Source organism: Hoplias malabaricus, chromosome 13, assembly GCF_029633855.1.
Source record: "Hoplias malabaricus isolate fHopMal1 chromosome 13, fHopMal1.hap1, whole genome shotgun sequence".
NCBI lineage: Eukaryota > Metazoa > Chordata > Actinopteri > Characiformes > Erythrinidae > Hoplias > Hoplias malabaricus.
The window spans coordinates 38,762,331-38,778,298 of NC_089812.1; the positions used below are offsets into that span (position 1 = coordinate 38,762,331).

The 15,968-nt window shown below is 43.6% G+C and overlaps 1 protein-coding gene across 1 annotated transcript in view; it reads left to right on the forward strand.

The window, feature by feature from the left end:
* The window catches only part of usp43b (ubiquitin specific peptidase 43b), a 175,403-nt gene that overhangs the window by 29,959 nt on the left and 129,476 nt on the right, over positions 1–15,968 (forward strand). The gene's annotated exons all lie outside the window — the stretch shown is intronic.

Here is a 15,968-nt window from a genome sequence, read left to right on the forward strand (position 1 = left end):
CAGACAAAGTTAAACTCCAGTCAGAAACACACTTCAGTACCTTTTCAATCCGTAACTTACTTTTCCACCTTAAAAGACATGGAGCCACTGAATGAGAGCAGAGTTTGTTTTGCTGTGAGAAAAGTTGTTCTATAATAGTCCAGAATTGTCTACATTTCCTTGTAATTCCTTGGTTAAAATGATAAGAAAAATAGTCATTTTTTAAGTAAGTTCTTAACTGCAGGTTACGTCCAGGTTGAAGCTCAGCTGCTTCCAGGACTCTCAGATGCTCTTGTGATTTCTGAGGCATCTTTGCTTTTGCCATTGCCCTTTTGTTTGCCTTGATTCTTAAAACACGGAAAGAAGACTTGTGTAGCTCAGCTCAGTTGGATTTTCAAACTTCTAATGATTAAACTCTTATGGAAACTTAGAATCAGCTCGGTCCGCTCTAATTGTGTGGTCTGAGCAGAGGGAGCTGTTTTGGGCCGATAATACTCTTGTTTATTTCTGTGCTTCTGTGCCACCCAGCTGGAGCTCTAAGCTGTAGTTCCACTGTCGTCCTGCTTCTGGAGTCCAGCCCGAGCCAGTGTGAGGCAGGTCGCGGAAACTCGAATCGTTCACAAGTCAGTGCACGTCGCAGCAAGAGTGAGCAAGAGAGTGGGGAGTCCCAGTGCACCCCCTGCTCTTGTTTCTGTAATTGTTTTCAGCGTGCGCTGGGTCATTTAACAGGGAATAGACTTCAGAATATCAGGGAAATTTCCCATCTGTGGTTCAGGAGGGGAATTAATATACCCAGAAAATATAAACTCCACCGAGGTCAGGACTGCAGCCCTGCAGCATTAGTTATATGCACACATTGAGTTTTAAATGGCCAGTATCTTTTGTAAATATTACAAGATTATTTATCAAAATAGAGGAAAAACTCATTAAGAATTAGTTTATCATGACTGTTTTTGATATATAAATCTATACACAGGTAGTGTCGCAGTCACACAGCTCCAGGGACCTGGAGGTCGTGGGTTCGATTCCTGCTCCGGGTTACTGTCTGTGAGGAGTGTGGTGTGTTCTCCCTGTGTCTGCGTGGGTTTCCTCTGGGTGACTGTCTGTGAGGAGTGTGGTGTGTTCTCCCTGTGTCTGCGTGGGTTTCCTCCGGGTGACTGTCTGTGAGGAGTGTGGTGTGTTCTCTCTCTGTCTGTGTGGGTTTCCTCCGGGTGACTGTCTGTGAGGAGTGTGGTGTGTTCTCCCTGTGTCTGTGTGGGTTTCCTCCGGGTGACTGTCTGTGAGGAGTGTGGTGTGTTCTCCCTGTGTCTGCGTGGGTTTCCTCCGGGTGACTGTCTGTGAGGAGTGTGGTGTGTTTTTTCTGTGTCTGCGTGGGTTTCCTCCGGGTGACTGTCTGTGAGGAGTGTGGTGTGTTCTCCCTGTGTCTGCGTGGGTTTCCTCCGGGTGACTGTCTGTGAGGAGTGTGGTGTGTTCTCTCTGTGTCTGCGTGGGTTTCCTCCGGGTGACTGTCTGTGAGGAGTGTGGTGTGTTCTCTCTGTGTCTGCGTGGGTTTCCTCTCACAGTCCAAAAACACATGTTGGTAGATGGATTTGGCGACTCAAAACTGTCCGTAGATGTGAATGTGTGTGTGTGTGTGTGTGTGTGTGCGCGTTGCCCTGTGAAGGAGTGGTGCCCCCTCCAGGGTGTATTCCTGCCTTGTGCCTCATTCAAACACATTCAAACAGTAAACAGGTTGATTTTTCCTGTCAGTTTGAGAACGTGCAGCTTAGTTTTGAAACACCATTTCATTCTGTATTAAACTACTTTGTACAAAGTCAGAAAACTTTAGTTTTCCATGATATGGTTGACAAGTGCACGCTTCTTAACACACAAAGATAGATACCCCTACACACATAACCACAGAGTCCCAGGGCCACCCATTTTTGGCATTCCCTTTGGTTTGTTTACGAGGCATCACTTTGGAAACAGAGCTGGTGTGAAGCCATCTCTCAGCGGCATGAAAGCAGGCCTTTGTGAGCGGGCGGAAGAAAGAGGAGCTTGTTTCACACATTTGGGCTGAAGGAAAGAGAGAGAGAGAAAGAAAGAGAGAGAGGTGAGAAACTCCACTGCCACCCAGTGAAGCTTGGCTTAGCTTGAGAGATAGAAAAGCAATTTGAAGTACGAAATTGAGAAGTGCAGTAATCACAGTGGGCTCCGAAAATAGTGTCAGCAATATAGACACATTGTTTTATTCTGTCTACTTTTCTCACAGACTGCCCCAATGACATTGCAATCTGTTGATAAATGACTGGTAGCATTTTGTGTCCTTCAGTGTGTTAAAAATGTAGATACTGTCCTTCCACACAATCCCTTCTGCAACAATGTGATTCCGCCCCTGCCGAAAACCGCAGCAGATAGGGCATGATTTGCCATCACCTGATCTGAGAGGATACGCTGGCGAGTAGCATGTGGATAGCTCAGCATTTCATTCCGTGATAACACTCTGCTACCATTGCATTCAGGGCTAGGAGATTGCTCGGGCTTGAGACAGAACAGATACAACCGTCATCACTCCAAACATGATGGCAGTATAAAAATGTCTAAGAGGCTTGACCCCAGCTGTTCCCTAGAGGAAATCGGTTTTGAACTCTTGAGCGAGAGCCTGGGCCCAGCCCCATCGCTCACTAAAGCAGGAAGATAGAGCTCTGTTTTTTATCGTTCCTTTGTTAAGACTTTTGGCGCTGTGCTCTTTGACACAAAGCAAAGAGACGTTTTGAATTGAATGATCCTTAACCACAGACTTCAGAAATGTGTAACTGAGTTAACTGAGGCATGTTGTGCTGGGTCACTATTAAAGCTTTTCAAACCTTTAAAGTTTACTGATAATCAATGTGTTTTCTAAGAATCAAAAACTGCCTTCACTTGATCGGATTCAAAACCCAGTAATCTACTTACTATTGTCAAAACTAATGAAGAAAGAGCTTTAAAAATGACTACATAACAATAATACATCATACAAAGCACTTTCAAGGTGGTGTTGGTTTCATACCTGCCTCCACAAGTTACATAGTGTAGTTTCTGCAGTGCTGAGCCCACAGCAGCAATGACCGAGGCTCTCTTCTTCCGATTAAAGGTCAGTGAAACATCACAAGGATTTTGAAGCTGTAATTTTAAGATAAAAATATTATTTAGTGTTCTTTCAACCAATATGTCCCATAAGCCCATTCCCCACCAGAGGCCCTCCTCTAGGGTTAATGGCTGTTCTCTCTGTAAAAGGCAAAATGTGGGTTGGACTCAGGCTTAATGAATGTAAATAAATGAAAAACAGGAGTATCACTGGACACAAAATACGGTGTAGACACACACACACACACACAGACACACACAGTCTTAGGATACATAAGAGTTATAGTCATGCTACAAAGTGATCACTGTACAAATGAGCAGAAAGCTTACCATAGTGTGTGTGTAAAGGTCTTGATAGTGTAACTGTATGTAGGAGTAAACATCTGTGGCTTGATGAATCCTGATGGCCAAAGATTAGGAAAAAATGTTTGACACACCATGACAAACAATATCAACTGACCCATTTCTCATGAAATTGTCATTGAATGTAAAGGCTAGCTGAATATTTAAATTAAGTTATAAAACATAACCATCCATCCATTATCTGTAACCCTTATCCAATTCAGGGTCACAGTGAGTCCAGAGCCTACCTGGAATCATTGGGCGTAAGGCGGGCACACACCCTGGAGGGGAGGCCAGTCCTTCACAGGGCAACACACATTCACTCACACACTCACACCTACGGACACTTTTGAGTCACCAATCCACCTACCAACGTGTAATTTTGGAGTGTGGGAGGAAACCGGAGCACCCGGAGGAAACCCACGCAGACACAGGGAGAACACACCACACACCACACGCAGTGTGAACTTTGAGTGAAAGGTCAAAAAACCGTTATGTTTGAACAATTTTGGCAAATAAAGAAAACAAGCACATCACCGTCCGGCCCCTTTACTCATGTATTGTGCTGCAAACTGAGGCCAGGGTGCAGGCTCATTGTGTCTGAGCATTTCCTTTTCCTCCTCTTTGATTCATTGGACCTCGTATGATGTAAATGGGTTCCTGTGAAGCTGGAGCCACCCAGCTGGGGTAGAAAGGCGTCAGATCAATAACGGCCACCTTGTTCATAAACTTAAATAACCTTGAAAAGGAAGGTACTGAACGTCAACATCCACTTTTAAAATAAAAGGGTTTACAGACACCATGGGCACTAATGTGGTCTACCTCTTTCACTCATTTTAATCTTTAGTGCCCCTTTCACCCATGCACAGTGATCTAGAAACATTCCGGAGTTTACTCAGATATAGCTGTATAGTATCTTCCATAAAGTTAGCACAGTGCAGTCAGAGAGGTAGCTTTCTCTTGGCATCCACCAAACGCACAAACGTCCATCAGATTTCCACATGGTGAAGTGTGATTCATCAGAGAACAGGTTTCCACTGCTTTGGAGGCTTGGGAGTAACTGCTCAGCCACTGAAGCCTAGTTCATGCTCCCGAAGGACAGTTCTCTCGTCAAAAGAATTTTGAACACTACGATTCTGTTCTAGAAGCTTGTGTGGCCTCATGCTTCATGGTAAAGCTGTTGTTGTTCCTCGATGCTTCACAAATACTGCATGTACACTCAGTGGTGCCACCAGCGGGGGAAAAGTTAGGATGATTCTAAGGGCCTGGCACTGACAGGGGGCTCTTTGAAGGCTATTAATATTGGTTTAGTAGTGTTGCCTTGGGAAGGATTTTGAAATAAAACATAATTTTATCTGTTAAAATAAGCAAAATAAACATAATTGGGATCTCTGTATTCACTGAGTTGGTACAGTCTGATTGTGGCAGAGCAGGACACGTGAAAGGTGTATGCTCCGGGAATAAACAGCTCAGCTGTCAGTTGTTCTTAACATGTGCGCCGCTACACAGATGCACACTTGACTCGCCACTAAGCAGGACTGATGGTGCTGGTAAGCTGAACTGTGAAGTCCGGTTATCAAAAACGCAAGAAGCAGTAGAAAGCTGAGGGGGAGAAAAATGGCTGACAATTAGTGACTCAGTTTTTCCCAAAGAAAGGCATTATTTACTGACCATAACTTGGTGCCATTACAACATACTAGCGAATGATAGACCACCCAATTTTGTATTAACCTGGTTGGATTATTCATTCATTGTCTGTAACCCTTATCCAGTTCAGGGTTGCGGTGGGTCCAGAGCCTACCTGGAATCATTGGGTGCAAGGCGGGAATACACCCAGCAAGGGGCGCCAGTCCTTCACAGGGCAACACAGACACATACACATACACACACATATTCACACCTACGGACACTTTTGAGTCGCCAATCCACCTACCAACGTGTGTTCTTGGACTGTGGGAGGAAACCGGAGCACCCGGAGGAAACCCACACAGATACAGGGAGAACACACCACACTGCTCACAGACAGACAGTCACCCGGAGGAAACCCAGGCAGACACAGGGAGAACACACCACACTCCTCACAGACAGACAGTCACCCGGAGGAAACCCAGGCAGACACAGGGAGAACACACCACACTCCTCACAGACAGTCACCCGGAGGAAACCCACGCAGACACAGAGAGAACACACCACACTCCTCACAGACAGTCACCCGGAGGAAACCCACACAGACACAGGGAGAACACACCACACTCCTCACAGACAGTCACCCGGAGGAAACCCACACAGACACAGGGAGAACACACCACACTCCTCACAGACAGTCACCCGGAGGAAACCCACGCAGACACAGAGAGAACACACCACACTCCTCACAGACAGTCACCCGGAGGAAACCCACACAGACACAGAGAGAACACACCACACTCCTCACAGACAGTCACCCGGAGGAAACCCACGCGGACACAGGGAGAACACACCACACTCCTTACAGACAGTCACCCGGAGGAAACCCACACAGACACAGGGAGAACACACCACACTCCTCACAGACAGTCACCCGGAGGAAACCCACACAGACACAGGGAGAACACACCACACTCCTCACAGACAGTCACCCGGAGGAAACCCACGCAGACACAGAGAGAACATACCACACTCCTCACAGACAGTCACCCGGAGCGGGAATTGAACCCACAACCTCCAGGCCCCTGGAGCTGTGTGACTGCGACACCTACCTGCTGCACCACTGTGCCACCCGCCACAGAAGATCAGATGAATGTAATGTAGAAGCTTGTGTGATAAACAGCTAGGCTAATACACCAGATAAATATTACCTACATGATGCTGGTGCTAATAACTGTTTTGTGTGACAGATTAACTCATCGGTTCCTATTAGCTAAACATGTTTGTGGAGATTTTTGACTGTATTCTTATTAGCAGTAAATGCAGCAAAAACAACTGAGCAGGTATTATGTTTTAATTGGTTTAATGATAGTAAAAATGTGAGCGTGGCTTAAATGAATTTTGGTTCCCAGGTTCTTATGTTCCCTTGTTCTCTCTCTCTCTCTCTCTCTCTCTCTTTCTGCTTCCCTCGCTCCTCCTCTCTCATCCTCACTCTCAACAATAATCACGGAAACAAATTATAAAACAAAAAAAGAATAGAATTGATTTAAAACATAAAAAAACCTGAAGGAAATATAAAGTAATAGTCAATAATATTCAAATATTAAAATGACGATTGACTTAAATGGCTGCTTCTTTTGCTGTGACACAGATTTCTCTTTCTCTGTCTCTCTCTCTGACTACGTGTACGACAGGCTGAATTTCTGAAGCTGATTCTGTGTGAAGTAACTGGTTTTCAGACGAATACACCACATTAAGAACAACTGGATAAACTGCTTTAAACGCTAATGATGTTATCCTTCAAACAAACAGAAGTAAAGGTAGAAAGTTCAGAAGCTTAAATGTGTTACTGCTGATAACTTCACGTTCTGCAGGTCAGTCTCCAGCTTGATACTTCGGACAGTGTGTGACATTGTGTGTGTGTGTGTGTGTGTGTGTGTGAGAGAGAGAGAGAGATGGTGTGCTCATTCGGGTGCTCGACTCTAGTCATGGACATTTAATGTCAAACTGCCTCCTCCTCTGCTGCCTGGAGCTTTGTTCTTGAAAAGGACCTTTCTAATTTATCAGCAGTCTACAGGGGAAGTGTACAGTGCAGTCACAGACACAATTAAACTCTCAGTGTCTGGAACACACACACACCTTTCCACACCACCCAAGGCCAATAATACATTACTGCACCAGCTCAGGACAGCAGTGCCAATAACCTGTCTCTGACTATCTGCATGACTTTGTTTTATTTTTTGAATGATCCCATGTGCCCCCACCCCCCCCCCCACCCCCAAACTCACAACAGTTTATACTTAAAATCTGGAGGATATTACACAGACGGACACTTTTGAGTCACCAATCCACCTACCAACGTGTGTTTTTGGACTGTGGGAGGAAACTGGAGCACCCGGAGGAAACCCACACAGACACGGAGAACGCACCACACTCCTCACAGACAGTCACCCGGAGGAAACCCACGCAGACACAGAGAGAACACACCACACTCCTCACAGACAGTCACCCGGAGGAAACCCACGCAGACACGGAGAACACACCACACTCCTCACAGACAGTCACCCGGAGGAAACCCACGCAGACACAGGGAGAACACACCACACTCCTCACAGACAGTCACCCGGAGGAAACCCACGCAGACACAGAGAGAACACACCACACTCCTCACAGACAGTCACTCGGAGGAAACCCACGCAGACACAGGGAGAACACACCACACTCCTCACAGACAGTCACCCGGAGGAAACCCACGCAGACACAGGGAGAACACACCACACTCCTCACAGACAGTCACCCGGAGGAAACCCACGCAGACACAGGGAGAACACACCACACTCCTCACAGACAGTCACCCGGAGGAAACCCACGCAGACACAGGGAGAACACACCACACTCCTCACAGATAGTCACCCGGAGGAAACCCACGCAGACACAGGGAGAACACACCACACTCCTCACAGACAGTCATTCGGAGGAAACCCACGCAGACACAGTGAGAACACACCACACTCCTCACAGACAGTCACCCGGAGCGGGAATTGAACCCACAACCTCGAGGCCCCTGGAGCTGTGTGGCTGCGACACTAACCTGCTGCGCAACCGTGCCGCCCCTACAGTACATTGTAAACAGTTTTATCATATTGCAGTAAATAACTTTTATGTAAATAAATAAATTATGTAAATTATTTTCAAAATAGCATACTGTCATCACAAAACATCGTATGTCATTGTATTTTTCAAGTAGAAAAAATATACATGAATGTGTCCAAGTGGTTCAATGTGTTCATGGTTTGACACAAATAAGTGCAGCCGGTGTGGTCTGAAACTTTGATTAAAATGGAAACTTATCTGTTCCTTCCAACAGATGCTTGCAAGAATAGCATTGTTTTTATGGGTGATTCTGAGAATGAGGATTCAGATGTATATTACACTCATCCCATTTCAATTCCAGTGACTATTCAAAAGCTATAAAAGGCCCTCTAAAGAGACAAAAGCTAGTGGATTCCAGGCCTTTAATATTCACATTAGAAAGTTATGAGTCCTGTGCTACACAATGCTTTTGTTTTTTTAATCAGATTTGGTTATTTCTTAAAATCAAAACAAATGGAAGAATATAGATTGGAAGATATCATGCGAAATATAGAAATTAAATGCAATGAATTAGGCATCACACTATGATTTTACATAACTGTATGTGAATGGTTGAGCAGAAAAAACTGAATGACTGGGGATAATAGGTTGTGGCGTACGTTCATGTCCTCGGAGACAAACGGAAGGATAAAATATGGTTCTCTGTTCTTTGAGTCTTTCTTAAAGTCAGTGTCAGCCTTGATATCCTTTTTGATTAGTGCTGGTGGTCTCACTGTGAACATGGCAGAGATACTGCACTGCTCTGCCTTTCATTAGAGCCAAATCCTCTCCATTCTGCCACAGGTGTCGCTAAGAGGCAAATGGGTTTTTTATTAGTGAATATTATTCATTTCAAGATATTCATAACCGGCACCAGGCGTCATCAGGGGGAACTGAAAGGAAATAAATGCCATTCTCTGTTTTGGCTCTGAATGGCTGCCAAGTGCTCTTCTCTGCGGAGAACTGTTTCTCTCTCTCTCTCTCTCTCACTCTCTCACACCCCTTTTTGCATTAGGCCCACTGGCATCTCCATAGAAACCAGAACTGGGCAGGATCTCAGAATCTCAGACTCTCTCAGGACTGAGAGAGAGAGAGAAAGTGGGGGGAGAGAGAGTGAAGGATTGAGATTTACAGGTAAATTTTTAACCATCAATTTAAGGCAAATTACATCCTGCAAGGAGCAGCTGATCCAGAAGTGCTTTCACATAATCCAGACCTTCAGGTTCGTATTTGTGTAACGGTGCTCTGACATCCTTACAATCCTCCAGCCTGGATTTATGAATCAAACCGAATGTGGCCTTAACAGCATCATTTCAGCCCTATGTTTTGATACAGATGGGAGGTGAGTCAGTGAGGTGTGAGTCAGTTGTTGAGCCTCTAAGTGCTGCGCTGATACTTACTATGCATCTGACTCAAGGAGGAGGTGAGAGATTCGTGCTCTCGCCGCTTCAAATACCAGTGCTGCCACTGAGAGGACTAGAAAACAGACAGAAGAGCAGTTGTTTGGACCGCCTCTTTGCCCTTGCCAGCCGTTGCCTGGAATGGCCAGTGAATGGTGAATGACTAGAAAGAGCAAGTCTACAAACAGAAAGACTCCCTGCAGAAAGACACTCCAAGTCTCCACACTGGGGTCTGTTTGTCGACGCAAGAAAAAACCTCAAAACACTGTATTTTCCCTGACTGGGGTTTGGCTCGTTTCTTTATGTGTAACCTCCGACGTAAATTTAATAAAATTATATTTTAATGTCGCTATTCACCAACTTTAAAGTAAATGGCTGTAATTGAAACCTCTGGCACCTATATGTTTTCAAAAATTTTTATATCCGCTTAATGTTTCATCACCATCTGATAGGTCTTCAACCTGTTTGTGCGCTGGAAACCAGTCTAATGTGTTTACGAAGACCCAGTGTCTGTAAATGAGTTAAAAAAAATACAAACCTGACCCCCCAAAAAAGGACAAGATTTAAGAAAGCAAAACAAAACAAAAAAACCTATACAAATTAGATACGTCTTTTCAATTTCCTGTCTCGGTTTAGTATGCTAAAAAAAGTGTTTTAAGACAATGGTGAGAACTCCAAGCGTTGAAAAGCACAAATGGAAATAAATGAGGATATTGCACTACTTAGGTGGGTAATATTGAATTATTTTTCAGATCACGTAAGGAAATATCTCCAAACATGGAGACGGATAACTACCAAAAATGTAGTAAATCAAGTTACAAATGAGTTTCTGTGGTAATTCAAACAGTGAATAAAAACTTCAGTCACAAATAAACAACTGCTGTTGTTTTCCCCTCAAAAACACATGGTTCCACGCGGAGCTTCTGAATGTAAACAACCAGAGAGAACTGTGTTTACCCACAATTGTTGAGGTTCCCTTCAAGTGTGATGCTATTTGTGATGTTTTCCCCATTTCTGGGTCTAATCGTGCCTTCGGTCCCTCCAGTTTGGACCTGGACGTGACATTTCACAAGGTCGATATGTCACGACTTAACAAGCTGAATCCACATTAAATGGCCATCGCCACCACTTCCCTGTGTACGTTTTGTCTGCTAAAGTGTCCTCTGCATTTCTCCATTTGAAAAGCACTGCAATGATTTGCAGCACAAAACAATTTTGTTGATTAGAATGTTGCATAGTTTACTTTAAATAATTCTTCTTTAAATTATTTAATTACATTCATTTGTCATGTGAATGCTGGTGTCAGGCTCGCGGGGGCAGACTGACGGAGGCGGACGCACACGCTAAAACACAGTAAACTTTATTTATAACAAGGATAGCAAAACAAAGACTGACTAGGGTTACGAAACAAAGGAAACAACACGACGACAGTGGAACACGAATGGAGGACCAAGGAAACAAACAGAAGGAAACAACAACTGGAAACGAATGACCGACAAGAGGAAGTGAGACAAGGGAACTTAAATACATAACACAGACAAGAGACACCTGGAACAGATAACGAGGGGGACAGATTACAAATGAGACTGACGAGGACAAGGGCAGAGACACGAACAATAACAAACAGAGCCATGTTCTACGTGAGCACATGGCGAGGAAAACAGACAACAGGACAAGGCCGTGACAGCTGGTTTAAAATGAACAGGAACATTGAAACATGTGAGCACAGACTTATTATGAAAATAAGTTGAACACTGTTCCCGATATACCAAACTGACATCCAGTGAGACAAGTGTTGATTGTTGATTTCTCTCAATTATTGTAGTTTTTTGCTCTCATGCTACTACATTTCATCTTGCTCTGTGGTTTATCCACACTGCGAGCACTGTCCAGCACTTCATGCCCAGGGCATATCAATAATATGTTAATTTATTTCAGTAATTCCTTTCAAAAAGTGAAACACATATATAGATTCATTACAAACAGAGGGATATATTTCAAACGTTTATTTATTTTAATGTTTATGATAATGGCTTATAGCCAGTGAAAACCCAAAAGTCATTATCTCTGAAATTAGAACACGATTAATCAACACAAACCACCTGTAAAGGTTTCCTAAGCCTTTAAAATGGTCCTTTAGTCTGGTTCAGTAGTCTGGTGAAGACTGCTGACTTGACAGAGGTCCTGAAGGCAGTCATTGACAGCCACCTGCTGTATCCACGCACATTAATGGAAAGTTGAGTGGAAGGAAACAGTGTGTGAAAAGCAACAGTGAAAACCACAGCCTTGAAAGTATTGTCAAGAAAGGGCCATTCAAAAAATTTTGGGAGAGATTCACAAGGAGTGGACTGCTGCTGGAGTCAGTGCTTCAAGAGCTACCACACAGAGACACGTCCAGGACATGGGCCACAACTGTCACGTTCTTTTTGTAAAGCCACTGATGACCCAGAGACAACGCCTGGAGGAAGAGTGGAGAGGCACACAATCCAAGCTGCTTGTGGTTTAGTGTGAAGTTTCCACAATCAGTGATGGTTTGGGGAGCCATGTCATCTGCTTGTGTTGGTCCACTGTGTTATATCAAGTCCAAAGTCAGCCATCTAAAGGAAATATTAGAGCACTTCATGTTTCCCTCTGCCTTTTGGAGATGTGGATTTCATTTTCCAGCAAGACTTGGCACTGTCCACATCGCCAAGAGTACCAATACTTGGTTTAATATCCGCAGTATCACTGTTGTGCTAGATGGGCCAGCAAACTCGCCCGACCTAAACCCCATTGAATCTATGGGGTATTGTCAGGAGGAAGATGAGAGCCACCCGACTGTTCAAGCATCCTGGGCTTCCATAACACCTCAGCAGTGCCATGCAGCATTGATGCAATAATTCATGCAAAAGGAGCCCTGAACAAGTGTTGAGTGCATATATTGTACATACATTTCTTTGGGCCAACATTTATGTATTAAAAGGTTTTTTTTTTTTTTAATTGGTCATATATAAGATAATATCATTTGGGTTTTGATTGGCTTTAAGCCATAATCATCAACATTGATGTTGATATTGATATTCTAACTTATTGAGATGCACCTGTATTTCTTTCTCTTGTTTACTTAGAACTTGACTGTTTTCTGGGATAAAACATTTTCTGTGGCAATAGCTGGAAATAACTTTCATTTATCAAGAACCAGAGATCAAGGAAGCTTTCCATTTACACGTTTTATTTGAAGGATAGATCAACCAGGAACACCTGTAATAACAATGCATGGATCTGTGAAATGATGTTTTATAAGGGTCAAGCTCTGGTTCAAGTTATCTGCAGAACTATGTTATTAAACTCTGTGTGGCATATCCCCAATTACTGTCCTCCAAAAGGGAAAAATCAGACTGGTTCAAAGGCACAGTTCGTTCGTATGGGCTCGATTGACAATGAGTCTGACAGAAATGCCATGTTTACATGTTGGCATTGTTCTCTGCCTCCTAGGAGAACTGGCAATAGTACTTGGTCAGTGATGGCCTGTGTTGCCATGGTGATAGTTGAGTTTCTGCCCATGTATAAGGTGCTGTGGTTAGCCGCTGTTTTTTTTTTCCCCAAAATGTTTTTAATACTTGCTGTTTCCGTTAGTGTGTGGTTTTCTGAAATTTGTCTTTTGCTGTAGATGAACTGGTAAACCTGGGTAAAGCTGCTCATTCAAGTGTTTAGCTCTCATGATTCCAAATCTGGTTTATTCTTCTTACCACAGGAACAGGAACTCCTGCTGTCTGAACTGTGCTAAACTACACCAAACTCTTACATGTCCAGTTCTTCTTATCATTTACACTGTTATGACGCACTAACTTCACTGTTATTTTTATCTGACCTGCTGCTAAAGTCCATCTGCTCTCTAGACTGGCCACTTTTGTCTCTGTGGGTCTCTGAAAATGTCCCTGCCTCTGAACTCCATTGGTGCAAGTATTACACATGCTGCAACTGTTTGTCATGTACATAGTCATTTATGTATTTATGCATTTTCTTTGCGATCAATAAAGTGTCATCTAGGGCTGAGCAATTAATTGAATATGAAGGGATATTGACATTCCGGATTTCTAATCAACATAATCTTGTCTATTTCAATTATTCTTTTAATTCATCCTTTTTTGCTGATTTTTTACTATGTCTCCCTTATACTGTCCCCTTAAAACCACACCACTGCAAATGTAGTCACGTGATTCTGCCTCATCCAATCAGTTGCATGGATGCAACATGGAGGAGAACCTAAACACAGAGGTCATCCGAGCAAATCAAGCAGCTTGTACCAAAAAAAATAAAAATAAATGCTGTATCTGCACTTGGACATGAGTTGACTTTCAGAGAAGACAGCATCGAACATAAAGAGGTCAAATGTAAACAGTGACAAAACAGTTTCAGTGATCCAAGTTAATTCCACCAGTCTGTTTCAACGCCTGAGGCACAATCACATCACCAAATGTGAACAGTGCATGGCTCAAAATAAGAGACTTACTCCAGGCAACACTACAAAAATATCCCAGGTTTAATACTTGAGCATGTTTATAGCACAAGCCTCGTCAGTGAACTGAGGGCAACAAACAAAACCAAAATTATCGTTCATTAATCGTAATTGAGGTAAAATGTTCAATTAATCGTGATATTGATTTGCATCATATTGCCCAGCACTAACCTTATCCCATCTCTTATTTTCTGCGCTCGTTGTTGACTGCAATAGCTGGGAAATTTGGACTGTTCACAAAATATATCCTTCCCTGCTCCTTTAAATACACTTACATTTTCTTGTAACACACAGCACATGTAACACACAGCACACTGAACTACTAAGTTATTAAGATAATTATTAAGATCAGGAAACAAACAGAAATATAGAATCAATCCTCAAAAATGATCGTGTATGACAGGCTTTTACATTTTTGTTCACTTTCTACTTTTTGACCACATTGCAGACTGTGATTAAAAACAAAAACATGGAGGGTAGGTGAATTGGCTTCTGTCTAATAACTGTCCTGGTGTGTGAGTGAATGAGTGTGTATGTGAAAGAATGTCTGTATGTGTGAGTGAATGTGTGAGTGCCCAGATATGGATCGGCGCTCTGTCCTGGGTGAAATCCTAGTGCCCGATGCAGTCCTCCAGGTGGATGGTCGTTCCTGGTCGAGAGTACGCTGTGTGCGTTTGGCTGCCGCTACTCTCCAGTGTGTGTGTGGACTGAGAGTTCTGAGCAGTGTGGATTGTTAAGCGTCCTTGGGTGTCTAGAAATGCGCTATATAAGTGTAAAGATAAACCCTGTTGCCATCATTGTCACCTCCCTTATCAAAATACCTTCCCAAGGCCCTGCAGGCTGTACTCTTTTCTCGAAGTCGTATGATGATTTGTGGTCCCTTCACTGAAGTAGTTCCAAAAAGAACTGTTAGACTGTAGGTGGGATTTGGAAGCAAACTCAGTCCAGCCAGTGGTAGGTCCCATTAGAGTACACAGCAGCGATGCAACAACATTGTTATGAAGCAGTAAAGTGTGTCCAAAATAAGGAGGTTCTCCAAAGACGAAGAAAGACAAGATCAAAAACTGTAAGAACAAGACACTGTTTACGCTTGATTTACCAACATTGGTCAGACCAACAAGCTCCACTCATTAAGCCTAGTTGTATTTCTAGTTTGTTACTAAACAAGTGAAGCATATCAGTCCCCCAGCTCAGTGAGTTCAGCCCCAGAGGCTCCTTGCCCTATCAAACGGAGTCATTACTCCGAGCCTCTCCTGAGCCAAGCTTAATTTGTGAAGATTCAACATATCCAATTAGGTCTGGTTAGTACGGAAGATCACATTTTTTAATATTCAAATGAAATGAAACTGAATGGATTCAGGGAACCACTGAGCATGCTCAGAGCTCTTCTTAGTCCTGCAGGAGGAAGCAGGTTGGGAGGTTTTGTTCCTGCCCTCAGGGAAGGAGCTCACACCAAAGGCAGATGACATATATTGGACCATAGAGTAAGGTTTAAGTGACAGTCTGTAAACTTTTTGGAGAAAAACAAGCTCAGTAGCCCACCGCAGTTGTGAGTTTAGCGCAGAGCTTGGGTTAAGAGCGGAAGAAGGATGAAAACGTGCTACAAGTGTGAGGCTTTATCTTGTAATTATGTGTGTTTTGAGCCTCAGTTCGCTGGAAAATTATGCGCTGTGATGTGCTAAACCAAGTGCCTGGTGGCGTGTCAGCTCTGCTTCTAACCAGGTCTAGAACGGTCTTAGTTTGCTTACTTTCGTACTTTTCTCTTCCTCCAAAACCAGTTGGTGAAATTTGCTGTGTAAGAAACAGGTTTTTTATCGTCAGCGTGTGTTGGTGTGCACCGTCGGGCTGTTCTGAGCTAAACTGCACAGCGCAAACATTCAAACCCT